The following is a 19,365-nucleotide window of genomic DNA, read 5'->3' as shown; positions in this document are numbered from 1 at the left end:
ACTCTTCCCGAATCAACTATTCTGGTCTCAACACTCTCTTCGCTTCCCTCCCTAGATCAACCCTTATCCTTCACTTTGTGACCGAAGCAAGTGTGGAACGACCATTTCTTGGTTTAGGCATGATTTGTACACATTGATCTCTCGAATCAAAGTACTCCCTTGCAGTACATTGTTTAGGGTTTAGACTCGTTTTTCACCCACACACTCAAAATTACCAAAATCATCAGAAACTTTTTCACCCTCAAACAATTGGCGACCACAATGGGAGATTAATCTATCGGACACAATATCAATTCCCTATTTTCGATTCCATCTTTTCAACCCAGATATCTACATGATGGAAGCATACTAGCCGCCGCCTCGGTTATCAGACGACTCTGGAACGACTGGGGATTTTTCACAGTCACGGCGCCGCCGCCCACAAAAACTCAAATTTACATCCGAGAGATCCATTTTGTTGTGAGACTCTAAAAAGCAAGTAAGTCTCGTCAGACGAGTTGCATGTTCTACTACCTAGAATTTTTACATAGATAGTAGAAACCGACAAGCCATGTTATCCCCATGTTTCATCCCATACTTTCTACTGACAACACAACATTCACAACTCCATGACTCTCCTGGGGTATTTATGCCACATATAGTCATAACCAAAAACATAATTATTCTAAAAAAAAAAACAATTTGTTCCAAAAGAATAATCCAAAACCCTCATAGGTAACAATTATCTATCAACCCAAAAATCCAGAAAACCAAACCATAAACTAGGCGCTCTGTTCTCTTTTAAAAAAAAAGAATCCTAAATAAAGAAGTTCAGAAGACAGGTACATTCAAGGAAAACTATCTAGTAATGGTTTTCTCTTCTTGGAGAAAGCCTCCTTCGTGCTTTCGAGATCCACCCGTTTCAGCTTCAGCTCTGTGGACAACCTTTCGATCTCCTCCTCCTGCTGTGCGACCTCATCTGCGGAAGGGCCTTCAGCCGCCATGGTATGCAACTTTTCTATATCAGAGAAACTTTCAACAAACCAGAGAACGTTGAACCCGTGGTCTACGCACACATCACGATGAAACTTCCATCTCAAGACCACGTCCTCGGAAACGGTATGGCCAGTCACTTTGCACATCTCGTCAATCGAAGATAAAGCTTCCTCCACGCGCTTGACCAGCGCAAACCGACTAGTAACTTTTTTGGTTGTGGCGATGTGTCCATACCTTTCACATATCTTGGTATATAACTGATAGGCTCGGAGACCTACAATAAAATACTGCAAGCGCACAATGTCTAACTAGTAGACAATGGCAAGTACAGGTCATTCCCACGAGGAGTGTGAAATACTACTACTAACTAATATTAGAAGTAACTAATTAACAAGATGATGTTTAATGATTTTTCAGATATTCGAGACAAAATGAAATTATGAATAATTGTTAAAAGTAAACAAAACGAAGAGTGGTTTACTAGGATTTTCGATTTCCACCAATTCAATCATATAAAACTCTACTAATTTCTATTTATTACTCAAGACAAATATTGAATTCAATCTCAGGCCTCGGAAGATGGTACATCTAATTCTCTAATATTGTTTCCTCGCTATAATCTCCTTTGCTTCATGGGTAGTGATTCTAAAGCATTACCTATCAAGCCTAAAGCATATCACGTCAAGGGATTTAACCGAAGCACGAGATATCAATTGAAGAGCATAAATAGTCAAGAAAATCACATAAACGATTAAACACCAAGCTATATGAAGACAAATTACTAGTCAATGAATCATTATTAGAAATATTATAGAGTATATAATTAAACCGGCTTCTATCTAAATCCAAACAAATAACTTAGCAAACCATGGAGAAAATAAAATCAAAACGGCAAACCCTTGTTTTCTCCTCGTCACTGCTCGGCAGCCGCCTCCAGCCGGCTTCCTTCCTCCCCTTCGCTGTCCGTGTTATGCTGTTATATATTCAGTGCCCTCGGAAGAATGTAGTTAAGACCTAGCAATTGCCAAGGCCCGGTCCAAGTCCAAGCTCCTCCAAAATCCCACCAGCAACAATTCCTAATCTCGGACCAACTGAGACTCGTCTCCGTGGTTGTACAGGCTCAGGAAACTACTCCGATGGATCCGACCTACCGGATCATCCAACACCAGCTTCTGAATCCTGGCTCTTTCCTTGTCCACCTGAACACCGGCTAAATCTTTTGTTGTAGATTTCATTGAATCTCCATATCCATTCATCTTCTTTACTGCTCAGAACTACCCAAACATACCATCTCCCAACTTCGTTAAGAGTACCAACAATGGACATCATTCCTCGGTATCAGTTCGAAGTCTCCATCTCCGTCGATTGAATCTCGTCCAACACCCCCAGCAACACACATCTATGAATTAAAACCAAACAGAGACTAATCTTCTTTCACGTCCAAGCTTCCTCCATTCTCGTCCAAGATCCATATTGTTGAGTTCATGAAAGCTTGGGTGATTGTCATCTCGGCTTCAGTTCCACTTTCCATTCTTCCTTGATTTCTGCCAAACGGCTACAGCACCATGAAACCAACTCAGCTAACATTTTCTCCGTCACTTCGTTGTCGGACACCACCGATCACAGCAGCTTAATCTCAGCCAACCCATCTTCTCAGCATAAATACCTTATTCGTTCACTGCCTTCAACAGCTGAATCACAGTCTCATCGTTGTTGTTGTATTTCAGTTCACATCCATGAGCATGGAAACACCACCAGCTCGACTCCATCTCCATTGGCAGCTGCTCAACCATCAACGGAAACCAACACGAGCTATTGCCAATACCACCATCGTCATCAGTCGAGTTCAAACCCTTTTAATCTTCTTGATCATGTCATGAAAATGATGAAAACCTCTCTCTACAAAACCCCATCGATGTTGCAGTTGCTGTGTAAACACCATCACATGCACAAAATCCATCTCCACCGGTTGCAACCCATTACAGTCGCTTCCTCTAGCTAACAAACTCGTCAGTCGGGTCTTCCCAACTCCAGCTGACATACGGACCTGAGTCTCCTTGTCGCTGCTCCATTTCTCAATCGAGACTCGAGAGAGTTCACAATACTGACTTATTATCTACCACAAAGCTACTGCCTAAACTGAGTATAGAGTGGAGATGATGCTGAAATATTGTTCCACTCGAGCTACTGCAATATGAGCAACTCCATTATCACAGCTTCATCTTCTCACCATTTGACTTCGGCTCCTTCCCAGGCAACCACAAATTCAGTTACCAACTCCGGCTAACAAACTGACCATTCTCTTCATGCCCGGCTACGTATCGGACACTACTGTAAATCGATGGCTGCAGCTCCTTGGAGAAATGGAAATGTTCACAAAAGTGGAAGCTCAAAACCCTCTTTCCTTTTGATAATAATTATGCTGGATACTTATCACGTATCACCCGAAGATATGCGGATAAAAGATGGACATGTCTACTACACCAGCAATTTCATTGCTAAGAAAATGTTGAGACCAGATAGTTGTTCGGTGGAAACCCTGGACTGTCAAGTGTTGAAGATATCCATAGCTAAGCTTTGTGATTGCAGACTTACCGTGCTTAAAGTATTGTGTGTGTCTAAAGTGTCTTCTCATTTTCTTTATGAAGTCCTATTTTGAATCTTGTTTCTTGCTACAACTATGATCAAAAGTGCTTTTCTGAGTTTTATCAATCCTTGTTTTTGTAGCAAAAGTTTCTTTTGGGCTCTATTTTTTTCCTGGGTCATGTTGTACTCGAACGGATACCCGTTCTGGCACGAGTCAACTGTTAAGAAAACCCTAGAATCCATTTCCTAAGAGACCCTTAAATACCGACCTATTGAGTTACGAAAGTCACGTACGCATACTTTAAGTTGGTTTCTGGGTTGTCAAGAATGTCTTCTTCTTCATCTTGCTATGGTGATTTTGCAAGAGGATTCCTTGACAAAGGTTTTGATGTTGAGTCCAAGGAAAGGAAGAAAATAACCCTTGTAGATTAAGATCATCCTAACGCTTCTTGTTACTATGCCTATGCGTATGAGGATGCCGAGAATGATGATATGATTTCTGCTGAAGTGGTTCATGACTTTCTTAAATATTTTGGGGAAGCAAAACAACAGCTCATTGTTACTCTGTTGTTTTGCTTTCCACCAATTTCCTAGGGCAAGGTTTCGAGACAAAATGAAATTATGAATAATTGTTTAATGATAGCTCAACTTAACAGACGCACATGCCAAAAGTATACCTAATTATTAACACATCTTACTCAACAGGGTTTTTATGAGTAAGCTCTTCAAACCTTGTGATTAATTAGCACAAGTATGAGCCACGAGCTCATCAAGATATTTGTGTTTATGGTCAAGTCTCTTTTTCCTCCTGGATATATAGGGGGATCCCTTTTGATGTGAGAAATTATCATAAAACTTACTGTCATCAAAATACGAGACATAGTTTGTGTTCTTACCAGAAGAATTTTGATTTGAGGAGGAAGACAACCTGTTGACAATTTCCTTATACCCTTTGATTATCTCCTTGTTTGAGGGTGAAAACAGTTTCTGCTGGTTTCGGTAATTTCATGTGATGTGGGTGAGAAACAAATCTAAAGCCTAAACAATGTACTGCAAGGGAGTACTTTAGATTCGAGAGATCAATCTGTACAAGTTCGGCCTAAACCAATAAATGGTTGTTCCAAACTTGCTTCGGTCGCAAAGTGGAAGAGAAGGGTTGGTTTTGGGGAGGGAAGCAAAGAGAGTGTTGAGACCATAATAGTTGATTCTGGAAGAGTAGTTGTTTTGTGACTTGTATCAGAAAGTGGGAAGCTAACAGATGGGAAAGCTAGCAAACGTTTTCTGAGTGTTGTATGCTCCTGACCATAACTTGTTGTTCGGTGGAAATAGTAATGCCTACTTATACAAGTCGAAGTGAAACGTGCTCTAGTCTCATTAAGAAATGGAAAACAGGTGAGTAAATGGGAGGAGGTGGTAACCGGTAACGCTTGGAATTGATGTTCCATAAAAGAAAGCGTTTCACTATTACTCCCTGTATTTACTAACTGCCTCATCCTTATGACACTTTCTTATAACGAGCGTACTGTACGCCACACGCTGTAAACCGCCAAACCAATACCCAATGAGCATCCCCCAGTTTGTGACATGTGTTGATGTCTCGAGTGTTTTCGTGGAAAACATGTAGCATGTTGTTGTTATCTGGCAAGTTGAGCTTGGGAGACTTGCCGGCTCGGTGGTGACTTTCAACGGTCGAGATTAAGCATCTTAAGAGGAAGGTAGCCGTTGATTATTGCAACCTTTATTTTGCTAGCCAGTGGAGTGAAAGTATGATCAGTATGGCTTTAATATGGCCCAGTTTAGGCGCGGCCAAAAGTTAGGGTTTTGGCTTTGTTTAGGCGCGACCAAACTAGGGCCGAGGGTTGCCATGAGTTAGCTGGTAACCTTGGACGGCTAAGATCTGCATCTTAGATGAAAAAGTGGTTGTTGATTGTTGCAGGCCTCCGTTTTGGTATCCGCATAGGGAAGGCCGACAAAGTATGGCACGACAAGGTGGTTGGCATGCCATTGGCACATGTGGCATGGCATGCCATGGCGCGGTTTGGCGTGGCCAAAACTAGGGTTTTGGGCCAAAGGTTAGCATGTTGTTTGGCGACCTTGGACGACTAGGATTTACATCTAGGATGGAAGGGTGGTCGTTGATCATCGCACGCCTTCGTTTTGGTAGCCGCATGGGGAAGGCCGGCATGGTACGGCAAGACAAGGTGGTTGGCATGCCATTGGCACATGTGGCATGGCATGCCTTGGCGCGGTTTGGCGTGGCATGCCTTGGCGCGGTTTGGCGTGGCCAAAACTAGGGTTTTGGGCCAAAGGTTACCATCCGTTGTTTGGCGACCTTGGACGGCTAGGATTTGCATCCAAGATGGAAAGGTGGTCGTTGATCGTTGCACGCCTTCGTTTTGGTAGCCGTATGGGGAAGGCCGCCATGGTATGGGACGGCAAGGTGGTTGGCATGCCATTGGAACATGTGGCATGGCATGCCTTGGCGCGGTTTGGCGTGGCCAAAACTAGGGTTTTGGGCCAAAAGTTACCATGCGTTGTTTGGCGACCTTGGACGGCTAGGATTTGCATCCAGGATGGAAGGGTGGTCGTTGATTGATGCACACCTTCGTTTTGGTAGCCGCATGGGAAAGTCAGACATGGTATGGCGCGGCAAGGTGGTTGGCATGCCATTGGCACATGTTGCATGACATGCCTTGGCGCGGTTTGGCGTAGCCAAAACTAGGGTTTTGGGCCAAAGGTTACCATGCATTTTTTGGCGACCTTGGACGGCTAGGATTTGCATCTAAGATTGAAGGGTGGTCGTTGATCATCGCACGCCTTCGTTTTGGTAGCCGCATAGGGAAGGCCGGCATGGTGGGGCCAAGGCAAATGGCGCGTACGGCTTAGCATAAGGGGCCAAGAGTTTGGCACGGACGGCTTGGCATAGTGGGGCCAAGGAAAGGTGCGGGTGGCTTGGCATGGTGGGGCCAAGGGTTTGGCGTGCCATTGGCGCATGGTGTGGCTAGCATGGTTGGGGCCAAGGCAAGGTGTTGTTGGCTTGGCATAGTGGCGCCAAGGGTTTGGCATGCCACTGGCGCATGGTGCGGCTAGCATGGTTGGCATGCCTTGGCGCGGTAGACGTGGCTGGCATGGTTTGCCATTGGCGCAGTGGTGCGGCTGGCATGGTTGGCATGGCTTGGCGCGGAGATGTGGCTGTCATTGTTCGCCATTGGCACAGTGGTGCGGTTGGCATGCCTTGGCGCGGAGATGTGGCTAGCATGGTTTGCCATTGGCACAGTGGTGCGGCTGGCATGGTTGGCATGCCTTGGCGCGAAGATGTGGCTGGCATGGTTTGCCATTGGCACAGTGGTGCGGCTGGCATGGTTGGCATGCCTTGGCGCGGTAGCATGAGAATTAGGGTTTGGCATAGATGATGTCGGTCGATGTTAAGGGTTCTGCTGTGGAACATGACCTCTGCAAAAAAAGGTACCCGGTAATTCTTGCGTAGGCATGCTGATTGATTCAATAAATGTGCTAATGGTCATAGTGACATCAAGTCAGTTGCACAGTTTTACAATTTTAACCCTAATCTAAAAACCACCATCAACATTAAGTCCCCTGCTTAGCTCGGAACATGAGCATTGTTGCGAGGTAAGCATAAGATGGTGATGGGAAGGACAAAAATTGAAATGACAAGTCGTGAATAGATGGTCAGGAAGGTCCGACTAACCTTTTTCGAGAGGTAGGGAGAGTTCATGATCCCCGTGTTTGGCGGCCTTGCATAAATTCTATTTGTGGTATAGACCGTGAAGTGGTGAGATGAAGATCGTCGTATTAGTATGGCTATGAATCATCTTGGCTGGGTTAGGGAACATCATGGCGCTGGCTTGGCGAGTTGTTTGTTTTGACGCGGCAAGTCATGGCGCGGACGGCTTGGCGTGGCGGGGCCAATGCATGGCGTGGTTCTGGCGAGGCTAGCATGGCGGACGGCTTGGCGTGGTGGGTCCAAGGCGTGACACGGTTTGGTGAGGCAAGCATAGCGCAGACGGCTTGGACCAGTAGTGGCTTGTCTTTGCGGGCATGGTTTTCCTTACATGACTCACATAGGAAGTTCTTTCCTTATTCAAAACCCCGCAAGTGTTATGCCCGTAAAAAGGGGACGTTATTCCTTCTCCTCATGTCACCTTGCCGGTTTTGTTTTTTCCAAGTCTCGGTGCTGGCGGCAGAGAAGTAACAATGCGGTCAAGCGTGTCTTAAACATGTACTTTCACGTTTTCTCACCAAACCCTAATTTAACTCACGTGGGGCCAGGCATTCCATTATGTTTGCTAGTAGAAAACGGTTTCATTAGAATCTGATATCACGCCTCAATCTGCGGCTAGTATGAGGCTTTCCTTTTTGGGAGTTCATCGCTCTCCTGGTTATAAGAGATGATCTTGAATCCTTCATTTGCACAGGTCGTTCTGAAATCGTGTCTATCCTCTATCTTTTCTCTGGTTTTGTAGCGCATAATGGGATCTTCCAATGACAGACATGTCTCCAATTTTTCTGGGAGAAACTTTGGAATCGACGAAAACCAGTCTTCTTCTCATGGGGAGGCGTTGAATAGAATTGAATCTCTGTTTCATGAAGCTGGCGAAATCATTCGGGACATACCTTTGGAGGAAGAACGGGAAGGCGGCAAAGCATCCCAGTGCGTTGGGAGGATTTGGTGCAACAAAACCTCTTCACGGCCCACTGTTAGGGCGGGACAGGTTGCTTCTCAGTTGAAACCGCGAAAGGCCGAGCTTGTGAAACTTTTAGGGGAAAATCAACGTAGCTCCCCTATCCAGGACGGTGTCATAACCCTTGATTCTGATGAATCGAGAAATTCTCCTCGAAAGGTCGCTGAGAAGACTTCCGAGGAAGATGATGATGTTGCGGTTGATGAAACTGAAACAACTTTTGGAGAATACGGCGAAACTGTTGTCGGCGGCATGGGAGAAGTCGTGGTGGCATATGCTAGATCGGTTACCGAGGCGGATGTCGGTAAAAAGAAGGATGATGTTGCTGCTGAGACGACTTCCGGGTGGGATGTTGAGGCTGCTATTGCTGATGTGACTTCCGGATGGAACTTTTGCTGCCCGAAAGATTGTTGGGGAAAGTGTTTGAAAAAGCTTTGACCAAGGCATTGGCAATTCACACATTATCTTTCTATGATTAGCTTCTTCTTCTACATTGTTTCTATTCGTCGCTTAGTTGTCCTGATGTTTTGCAGACTTTTTTTTTACCATCCTTGTATTCGCGGTGAAGTTAGGGTTTCTTCAATTAACATCCCGTTTGCGGTTTCTGTTTTTGAATGGATGGTCAATGGCTTCTCAATGATTTGGGATTTATTTGGTAAATTTTTCTGAGATTTGGAAAACTCATTCGGAGGGAAATGTATGCCTTTTGAATAAAAACGAAATCCTAAAGAAGAATACAAACGGTGCATTCACCTTGGGGAAAAAAATCAAGTGGAAGGAGAAATTGCTAAAGAAAATACTAAAGGGAGAGTGCTGGAAGAGGGTAGTACAGCGTTTTAGGAATTGAAAAGCTTGAGCCATCGCGAGTGAACTATCACACCTCCCATCTTGTCTGTGTTGATGAGCTTGTAGTAACCTCCCAAAAGGACGTCTGCCACCAGATATGGCTCGTCTTCTTTTTCCTTGGGTGAATCGGTCCGAACAGCTATCTTTACCGCCATCTTCCCAACTTGAAACGAGTTCACTTTGACCACCATATCTCCGTTTGAAACGAGTTCGGGTGTTGTGTAACCGTTTGAATCTTGGTCTCGTCAGTTTCGATGGCGGCTTCCAAATTCTTTGCAAAGCGTTTGAATGGCCCAGCACCCCATTCACATCTCTTGAAAGCGTCCGCTCCAGTAATCGCGCTGAGTCTCCATGATGGAATAGGGAAAGAAATGATTGGTTGTAGAGAAGATCGTTCGGCCAAACTTACTTGCGTTTGGAATCCATGAGTTGCGCCAACAGGTCATCTCCAGGTGTCCGGGTTCCATCGATAACTCGTCGATGCGGCAGCAAGTGGGTCGGTTTGTTGGAGATTCTTTCGTGCGTTGACATCGGTAGAGGGGATGTTCCCAATTTCTACTTGTTGTCGAGTACCCACAAGTTCCCAAATATCATGTCGTAACCCAGTTCTTTGACAATGTGGAATTTGTTATGCGTTATAGTGTCTCCCATCTTGATCTCGAGGTTAATGCAGCCGTACGCGTTCAAGGCTTCCCCTCCCGGGTTTTTAATCACGGATAGGGAATGGGTAACCTCTTGTTTCGTAAATCCCGCAGCTTTCAGAGTCTTGAAAGTAACAATATTGAAGTCAGAGGCTTGTCGATTAGCGTGTTATCGAATTCAATACCTCTTAAATAGGACGGGGTCAGCAGTCCCCAGTTGTCCTTTTCGATTCCGCTCGCTGAGAGAGCTTGGGATCTTGGCGTGGCTTCCGTGGAGGGAAAAATCCGTTTGCCCGACATGACACGATTGAGAGCCGTGAAGATATCTTGGCGCTGCACCTTGGAAAGGTAAAGCATTTCGCATATGTGTTGCATCATGGATCGCACAGTCTCGTGCACTGAGTCCCCAGAGACTCCACAATTCCTCACAGGAAGTGGGTCTCGACGTACTCCCTCGTTTCGTAGTTCAAGTTCCCCTGCTTCTATCTTTTATTTGAAGATATACTTCAGTCTGTTGCAATCACTGGTTGGGTGGTGAAAAAATCTGTGGTAGTGGCAGTATTTGGGATTTGCCATCTCGGTCTCAGTAGGTTCGGCGTCTGGGAGATGGTAGTCTGATAACATCATCATGAATCCATGCTTCTAAGAGATCGATTACCTCCTCAATGGGAAACGATAAATCCAAGGTATTTCTTTCAGCTTCGTGATGACACATGAGAGCTTTAGCGGCGACCTTCCGTGGCGGAGTTGCTCGTCGTGCTGGTGCTTCGCGTTTAGGATGTTGTTCTGCGGCTGGGGCCTTCCTTTTTCCTCCCTCGTTTACTACGCTCACAGAGGAGGGACCAGCGTTGAACTGCTTGTTGATGAGACGTCTATTCCCGCGAGTTTCGCGCACGTCTTCGGCTCTGATTGGTCTATCTCTTTTTAATAATGTTGGTGATGTCGTTGTTGATCGCCTGGCAGCTTCATGGAGCTCAGAGAATGTCTGGAAATGCAGGTTCTATAGCAAGGCGTGGTAAATGGGAGCCATATTGTTGATGCATGAATTCACCAGTTGTTGCTCGGTCACGTTTGGGTCATCTCAGTCTAGCGCTTGAATAGTCTGAGGGGGGAAGCGAAGAGAGTGTTGAGACCAGAATAGTTGATTCTGAAAGAGTAGTTGTTTTGTGACTTGTATCAGAAAGTGGGAAGATAACAGATGGGAAAGCTAGCAAAAGTTTTCTGAGTGTTGTATGCTCCTGACCAGAACTTGTTGTTCGGTGGAAATATGTAATGCCTATTTATACAAGTCGAAGTGAAACATACTCTGGTCTCATTAAGAAATGGAAAACGGGTGAGTAAATGGGAGGAGGTGGTAACCGGTAAAGCTTGAAATTGATGTTCCATAAAAGAAAGCGTTTCACCATTACTCCCTGTATTTACTAACCGCCTCATCCTTATGAAACTTTCTTATAATGAGTGTAGTGTACGCCGAACGTTGTAAACCGCCAAACCATTACCCAATGAGCATCCCCCAGTTTGTAACATGTGTTGATGTCTCGAGTGTTTTCGTGGGAAACATGTAGCATGTTGTTGTTGTCTGGAAATTTGAGCTTGGGAGACTTGCCGGCTTGGTGGTGACCTTCAACGGTCGAGATTTTGCATCTTAAGAGGAAGGTAGCCGTTGATTATTGCAACCTTTAGTTTGATAGCTAGTGGCATGAAAGTATGATCAGTATGGCTTTAATATGGCTCAGTTTAGGCGCGGCCAAAAATTAGGGTTTTGGCTTTGTTTAGGCGCGAACAAACTAGGGCCGAGGGTTTCCATGAGTTAGCTGGTAACCTTGGACGGCAAAGATCTGCATCTTAGATGAAAAAGTAGTCGTTTATTGTTGCAGGCCTTTGTTTTTGTGGCCGCATATGGAAGGTCGGCATGGTATGGCGCGGCAAGCGGGTTGGCATGCCATTGACACATGTGGCATGGCATGCCTTGGCGTGGCCAAAACTAGGGTTTTAGGCCAAAGGTTACCATGCGTTGTTTGGCGACCTTGGACGGCTAGGATTTGCATCTAGGATGGAAGGGTGGCCGTTGATCGTCGCACGCCTTCGTTTTGGTATCCGTATGGGGAAGGCCGGCATGGTATGGCGCGACAAGGTGGTTGGCATGCCATTGGCACATGTGGAATGGCATGCCTTGGCGCGGTTTGGCGTGGCCAAAACCATGGTTTTGGGCCAAAGGTTACTATGCGTTGTTTGGAGACCTTGGACGGCTAGGATTTGCATCCAGGATGGAAGGGTGGTCGTTGATCGTTGCACGCCTTCGTTTTGGTAGTCGCATGGGGAAGGCCGACATGGTATGGCGCGGCAAGGTGGTTGGCATCCCATTGGCACATGTGGCATGGCATGCCTTGGCGCGGTTTGGCGTGGCCAAAACTAGGGTTTTGGGCAAAAGATTATCATGCGTTGTTTGGAGACCTTGGACGGATAGGATTTGCATCCAAGATGGAAGGGTGGCCGTTGATCGTTGCACGCCTTCGTTTTGGTATCCGCATGGGGAAGGCCGACATGGTATGGCGCGGCAAGGTGGTTGGCATGCCATTGGCACATGTGGCATTACATGCCTTGGCGCGGTTTGGCGTGGCCAAAACTAAGGTTTTGTGCCAAAGGTTACCATGCGTTGTTTGGCGACCTTGGACGGCTAGGATTTGCATCTAGGACTGAAGGGTGGCCGTTGATCGTCGCACGCCTGCGTTGGTAGCCGCATAGGGAAGGCCGACATGGTGGGACCAAGGCAAATGGCGCGGACGACTTGGCATAGTGGGTCCAAGGGCTTGGCACAGATGGCTTGGCATGGTGGGGCCAAGGCAAGGTGCGGTTGGCTTGGCATGGTGGGGTCAAGGGTTTGGTGTGCCATTGGCGCATGGTGCGGCTAGCATGGTTGGGGCCAAGGCAAGGTGCGGTGGTCTTGGCATAGTGGGGCCAAGGGTTTGACATGCCATTGGCGCATGGTGCGTCTAGCATGGTCGGCATGCCTTGGCGCGGTAGACGTGGCTGGCATGGTTGGCATGCCTTGGCGCGGAGATGTGGCTGGCATGGTTTACCATTGGCACAGTGGTGCGGCTGGCATGGTTGGCATGCCTTGGCGCGGAGATGTGGTTTGCATGGTTTGCCATGGGCACATTGGTGCGGCTGGCATGGTTGGCATGCCTTGGGGCGGAGATGTGGCTGGCATGATTTGCCATTGGCACAGTGGTGCGGCTGGCATGGTTGGCATGCCTTGGCACGGAGATGTAGATAACATGGTTTGCCATTGGCACAATGGTGCGGCTGGCATGGTTGGCATGCCTTGGCGCGGAGATGTGGCTGGCATGGTTTGCCATTGGCACAGTGGTGCGACTGGCATGGTTGACATGCCTTGGCACGGAGATGTGGCTGGCATGGTTTTCCATTGGCACAGTGGTGCGGCTGGCATGGTTGGTATGCCTTGGCGCGGAGATGTGGCTGGCATGGTTTGCCATTGGCACAGTGGTGCGGCTGGCATGGTTGGCATGCCTTGGCGTGAAGATGTGGCTGGCATGGTTGGCATGCTTTGGCGGGGTAGCATGAGAATTAGGGTTTGGCATAGATGATGTCAGTCGATGTTAAGGGTTCTGCCGTGGAACATGACCCATGTAAAAAAAGGTACCTCGGTAATTCTTGCGTAGGCATGATGATTGATTCAATAAATGTGCTAATGGTCATAGTGACGTCATGTCAGTTGCACAGTTTTACGATTTTAACCCTAAGCTAAAAACCACCATCAACGCTCCTTCAGACTATCTCTTATTTCATCAATTTTTCTTCTTTCTCCTGGAATTTCGTTCACATTAGGGACATTGTTATTTCCAGAGATCATGACTTGATCTTTCTTTAGACGATGTTTATTAAGACGTCTGTTCTGCACTTGAGCGTTTGAGGAACTCATTGAACTGACTTTCCTGGTAGAGTACACAGGGTAGGTACGAAAACCAATTGGTTTAGTCATATGAATGTCAGTTACAGCTTCGAGAATTAAGTTTAAGGTGTGTTGAAGTTGAACCAAGGAGTTTTTATTCAACTTAGAGTTTCCTTTTCATGTGACAGAACTCTTTGTCTCACCTAGGAGACATACTTTCTGATCACAAGCATGATTAGATAGTATCGTCTTGGTATCATTGTTAGAAGACTTCTTCCTTCCAATTGATGTGCAACATCCTTGATTGATGGAGATTTCAGGCGCATCCGTTTCACAAGAAGGGACTTCCGTTTTTATTTCTGAGCATGAAACATCTTTAGTTGTGTCAGAAGTACTTGGCATATTAGATTGCTTTGAGCATCCTTGAATAGATAGATTACTCAAGCGATGTTCAATTTCCAAGGCATCTCTTTTGAGGCTAGCTTCAAGAGTCGTACACGAAGAATGATCTTCAGCATTACCTTTGGATTTGCAATCTTTAATTATACCAAGTAGAACATTGACATGGTGCTTTAACCGATTAAATCTATCAGCTTGGATTCTAACAAGATTTAGAATCAATTCACTCTCTTCAGCTGAATCCCGTTCATTAATAGAGAAGCTCTCTTTTGAAGGGTAGTCGATATCACACATGTCGGTGTTTGTCTGTCTCGTCAGTACAAAAGATTCATCTATATTCGAGATTGAGGAACCTTTCTCTTTAATAGAGTTAGACGAGATAGAACTTTTATTTCTGGTGACGCGTTTATCAGAGATAATACTCTTTTCCATAGATTCAGATCGCTACAAACACAAACTTGTAAGGTCTTAAACGTGTTTGCCTGCTCTGATACCAATTGAAAAAGCGGGGGTCTAACAACACCACCCAATATTTCACTTAGCAATCTGTATGTAAAAACTCGAATAAACTTTTAAGAGAATCAACAAGACTCAATCTATTAAAAGTATATCAACGAGTTAGAATATCTCAATCTCTCGATTTGATCAATACCCAAGCAAACATAAATCTGCGAGTCAATATCAAATACTAGAGAGATAACGTGGATGGTACCAAAGACCAATATCCAAGGATCAATCAATTTAAATCAACAATCAAAGATTGGATATTCTAATTGATGACCTATAAACGCACAACCTGTATTATTTCAATTATAAAGATAAACAATATAATGCAGAAATAGAAATAACATAGACACCAGAATTTTGTTAACGAGGAAACCGCAAATGCAGAAAAACCCAGGGACCTAGTCCAGATGAACACACACTATATTAACCCGCTACAGACACTAGCCTACTCCAAGCTAACTTCGGACTGGACTGTAGTGAACCCCAATCAATCTCCCACTGATCCAAGGTACAGATGTACTCCATACGTCTCTGATCCAAGCAGGATACTACGCACTTGATTCCCTTAGATGATCTCACCCACAATTAAGAGTTGCTACGACCCAAAGTCGAAGACTTGATAATAAACAAATTTGTCTCACACAGACAAGTCTATCAAAGGATCAATCTGTCTCCCACAGATAAACCCTAAAAGGTTTTTGTTCCGTCTTTTGATAGATCAAGGTGAACAGGAACCAACTGATAATCCGGTCTTATATTCCCGAAGAACAGCCTAGAGTTATCAATCACCTCATGATAGACGCATTTATGTGTCTATTTTGATCTCAATTTTCTATTTTGTTAGTACCCATTTTTGTACTTATTTTGGTATTTTATGTTTTTGTAGGTGTTTTTGGAGAAATAAGCTTTTGCGGGAAAATTGGCTCGAAAAGTGGTATTTGCGCTCGTGGGAGAAAATTACTATTCAGACTCTCAGTTTGGATAAGGGGCACTTCAATTATTAAGGGGTACTCCACTAATAAGGGGTACCCTAATTGCTATTTACACTTCACAGCTATTCGCACCCATGTACTGGCTAGGGGAACTCCATCCCTTGCTTTTGAAGAGACAGAATTGGCGGGAAAATTCGCACTCCGTCTGCATGATTCCGTAGAACGAAGTTGGACGATATTTTGATGGATTTTGACACGGACTTGGAGCATTTTGGGCCTGTTAGGTGGATTTAAGGTTGGTAAGATATAAGTTCACGTAAAAAGGGGAAGGTTTCGTCTAATCTTAACAAAACAGAGTAAGAAAGTTTATTGGAGATGGCGAGATTTTCTGGGAAGAATTGCAACGAGATTTCATCGGAGTTTTTGATACATATTGATTCGAAGTACCCTATTAGGCTTAAACAGGGCAGGTAATCGTATCGGATTCGATAAAGAAGGGATGAGACGTCACTCGGAAGGAAACATGGCAGAATATTCTCGGGTTATCATTCTCTGTTTTTTGGAAGATTTCGTAGATGAAAGGGAAGATATTTTATATATCCAGGTGGTATTCTATCTTGGGAAGGAGGTTGGATAAAACAGAGAAGCCGCATAGAGAAGAAACAGAAGAGGATATAAATCCCGTGACTTTAGTTTGAAGAAAATTTGGATTTTCTCGAGATTTGATTGGTCCTGTCGTGTATATAAGGGATGTTGGGAAGTCAAGGAAGGGAGTCTAGAGTTTGGGGTCGATAGAATCGGAGCAGAGAAGCGTAGGTGAAGTTGCAGGAATATTCACCCGTTGCTGGTGAAGAAGAGAAGTTGAAGAACATTAGACAGAGGAGGACAGTCCAAAAGGCAGTCTTATTCAAACAACACAACAGAAGTATCGATGTTCAACAAATCTCATATATCACAAGCTTGTCATCTTTTCTCTGCAACAGTTCAAAACCCATTGTAACAGTCTGTTTGTAACGCCTTTCTAGCGTTGCAAACTGTCTGCTTTATTAGTTTTCTCTTGTTTTTCACACTTTTGAGCTATAAACACCTATTTTGAGAATGTGAATAATATGAGGAGCTAAACCCCATTGCTGAGGTGATAGAGGAAGCTATTTTTCCAACAAAAAGCGGAACAATCTATTTTATTTAATTTATTGCAATTATTATTATGATTATTTGCCTTGAACTATTATTGAATATGATTTTTATTTGAGTGAGTGTGATCTATTTTGATGGAGCATGCTTAGTTTATAGACTCTTGATGCTTCATACTTGGTATTTACAATTATTACTTTTGAAAATCTATTAGTTGCAATATTTTAGAATCAAATTAAACGAGAAAATTGCATGAATATAAATTTTTGGACCAAATCACTTTGAACTTGGAAAATAGTGGAATCTTAGCCTCAGTGTTCTTTTAATATTGATGCCAACTTTGTCGGTGTTTGTTATAATTATTAGAGAGTTTTCTATTTAGTTTTGAATTTAAGTCTAAAGTTATCCTTCACAAGTTCGAGAATCGAAACACTTTTTACCACTATCTACAAATCACATCAATTTTTGGCGCCGCTGCTGGGGACTTGTTTTTAGGGTTTTAGATTTTTTTTATTTTTTTTATTTTTTTTGTTATTTTTTTTGTTCTTTTTTATGTTTTTGGGTATTTATCTTGTGTCTACAGGTTCTGGATCATAAAGAAAATTGAGCCAAAGAGTTTGGTGTTTTCATAAAGACTTGGAGCTAAAGATTAAAGCAAAAAGAACAGAAAAGAAGACAATTTTAGTTTAGGGTTTGTTTATTTTCTTTAAAAAAAAACTGTATTAGGGTTTATTATTTTTGTAATTTTTCTTTTCTTTTTGGACTTTTGGGCTTTGGGACATTTTTTTTTTATTACCTTACAGAAGGGTACTTTAAATATAAACTGTTTTCAGAGAAGGAGGACAATTACGATATTTTCTCTGCACCTTGGGTTCGTACACTTGACATCGGAGTCAGTGGCCCGAGTCGACTGCAACCGATTCATCCCCCGTCTGGAACGGGAGGTAAGATTCTAAACACTCGCGAATCCCCTGTCAGCGAGTTACTGGACTCCTTCGTATGCATATATGTTGAGGACTGAATAAGGACATTTATTTTTCTAGTAAAGGGCAAGGCCTGGCTATACAAGATAAGGGTTCGGATTTCATCACCGTTCTCTTCTTTCCCGCTTTAGGAACACGTAACCTACGTGAACCTAAGCCTAAAGTTTTGACTAGAACGAGACCGATAGGGTAACGAGCTTAACAGGAAAGTCATTCGAAAAATATTGGTTACTCTTTTAAGCATACTTCGAAGTTCTTGACGGTTTCTGTAAGTTGAATGCGTGACTGCGCCGCCTTGTAATACCGGTGAGGCCTTGGGTATCAAAGCTCCACCGAGCTTCCCTCGCCTCTATTCAACTTACTTTAACTCGGATTGATTCCAGAGGGGTTTGCTTAAATTGTAACGAATTCCCGTTCGAAGGATTAGAAGCTGGTCTAGAAACAATCTAAGTGGAGCCATCATGCTTTTTGTTTGCTAGAAATCAATAGGTTTGATTTGGTTGAGTCGGCCTTGATCTGTGTTTGCTTACCCTTCCAATTTAGAAAATTCTATTGTATGCCTGAACGTAAAAGAGACGCACTAGGTAGATTTGTTAAAGAGAAACCTAGTAGTTCGAAGCGTCTCGATTACCTTAATCTAGAGAGTCCGACTTTTGAAGAGTCTGTTTTTGAACGTCCTTTGACTGAGGAGAGAATCCATGTTGCTCCGATAGCGCCAGAAATGGCAACTTTGAAAGCTTTGTTGAATCCAACTAGGACTACTCGTCCCTCATGTATCAGGTTAGCTGAGACGGAAGCAACTTATGAACTTAAACCTGGGACCTTACATGCTCCCAATCTTTTTAGGGAAAGAAAATGAAAACCCCTATTTCCATGTTAGGGACTTTGAGGAAATTTGTAGTACCCTCAGGATTAGAAACCTAGATGATGATGCTTTGAAACTTAGGTTATTCCCCTTTTCCCTGAAAGATAAAGCTAAATCGTGGCTATATAGTTTGGCTTCCGGGTCAATCGAAACGTATGAACAACTTACATCTGCCTTTTTGAACAAGTTTTTCCCTAGGCACAAAACATCGTCTATTAGGACGCAAATCTGCACGTTTTCTCAACAGGAGGGAGAAACTTTGTATAGGTATTTGGAAAGGTTCAATGATTTATTAGCCCAATGTCCTCATCATGGTTTAGAGAAGGTTAGGTTAGTTCAGATCCTTTATGAGGGTTTAGATTATCCCACCAAACCACAGTAGAATCTATGTGTACTGGTGGATTTGAGAACCAAACAGTTGATGACGCGATGACATATTTGCATGAAGTCGCCGAAAAGACCCAACAATGGGAAAGTAGTAGGGGACCCCAGAAAACAATTCTTCTCGGCAGAGGAAACGTTAATAGGGTAGAAGGAGGCTATGAATCAGATGCCAAAATTGCTGCTATAGCGAAAAGGTTAGAAGCTTTAGAAGTGGGTAACACTAGTGGTAGATTGGAGCCTTTTTGGGAAGGCCAGAATAATGAAGCAAGCCAATGCTCTATATAATAACACTAGGTTTGATAATCGTCAGAAGTTTGACCCATATTCAGAAACCTATAATCCTGGTTGGAGAACCATCCGAACTTTTCATGGTCTAAGGGCCAGAGTCAGGGTCAGTCTAATAATTCTAATGCTCCCCCAGGTTTTGGCTACACTAGGAATACATCAGGCCCAGAAAATAAAACGACTAGCTTAGAGGAATCTATTAAGATTTAGCA

At 44.0% G+C, this 19,365-nt stretch overlaps 1 pseudogene; it reads right to left on the bottom strand.

Moving 5' to 3' along the window:
• Positions 1-18,702: 18,702 nt before the first annotated feature.
• LOC113325472 lies at positions 18,703-18,802 on the bottom strand (annotated as a pseudogene).
• Between the last annotated feature and the right edge of the window lie 563 nt (positions 18,803-19,365).

Source organism: Papaver somniferum, chromosome 11, assembly GCF_003573695.1.
Source record: "Papaver somniferum cultivar HN1 chromosome 11, ASM357369v1, whole genome shotgun sequence".
Taxonomy (NCBI): Eukaryota; Viridiplantae; Streptophyta; class Magnoliopsida; order Ranunculales; family Papaveraceae; genus Papaver; species Papaver somniferum.
The sequence above is the reverse complement of the archived record's forward strand: the minus strand, read 5'-3'. Positions and strand labels throughout refer to the sequence as shown.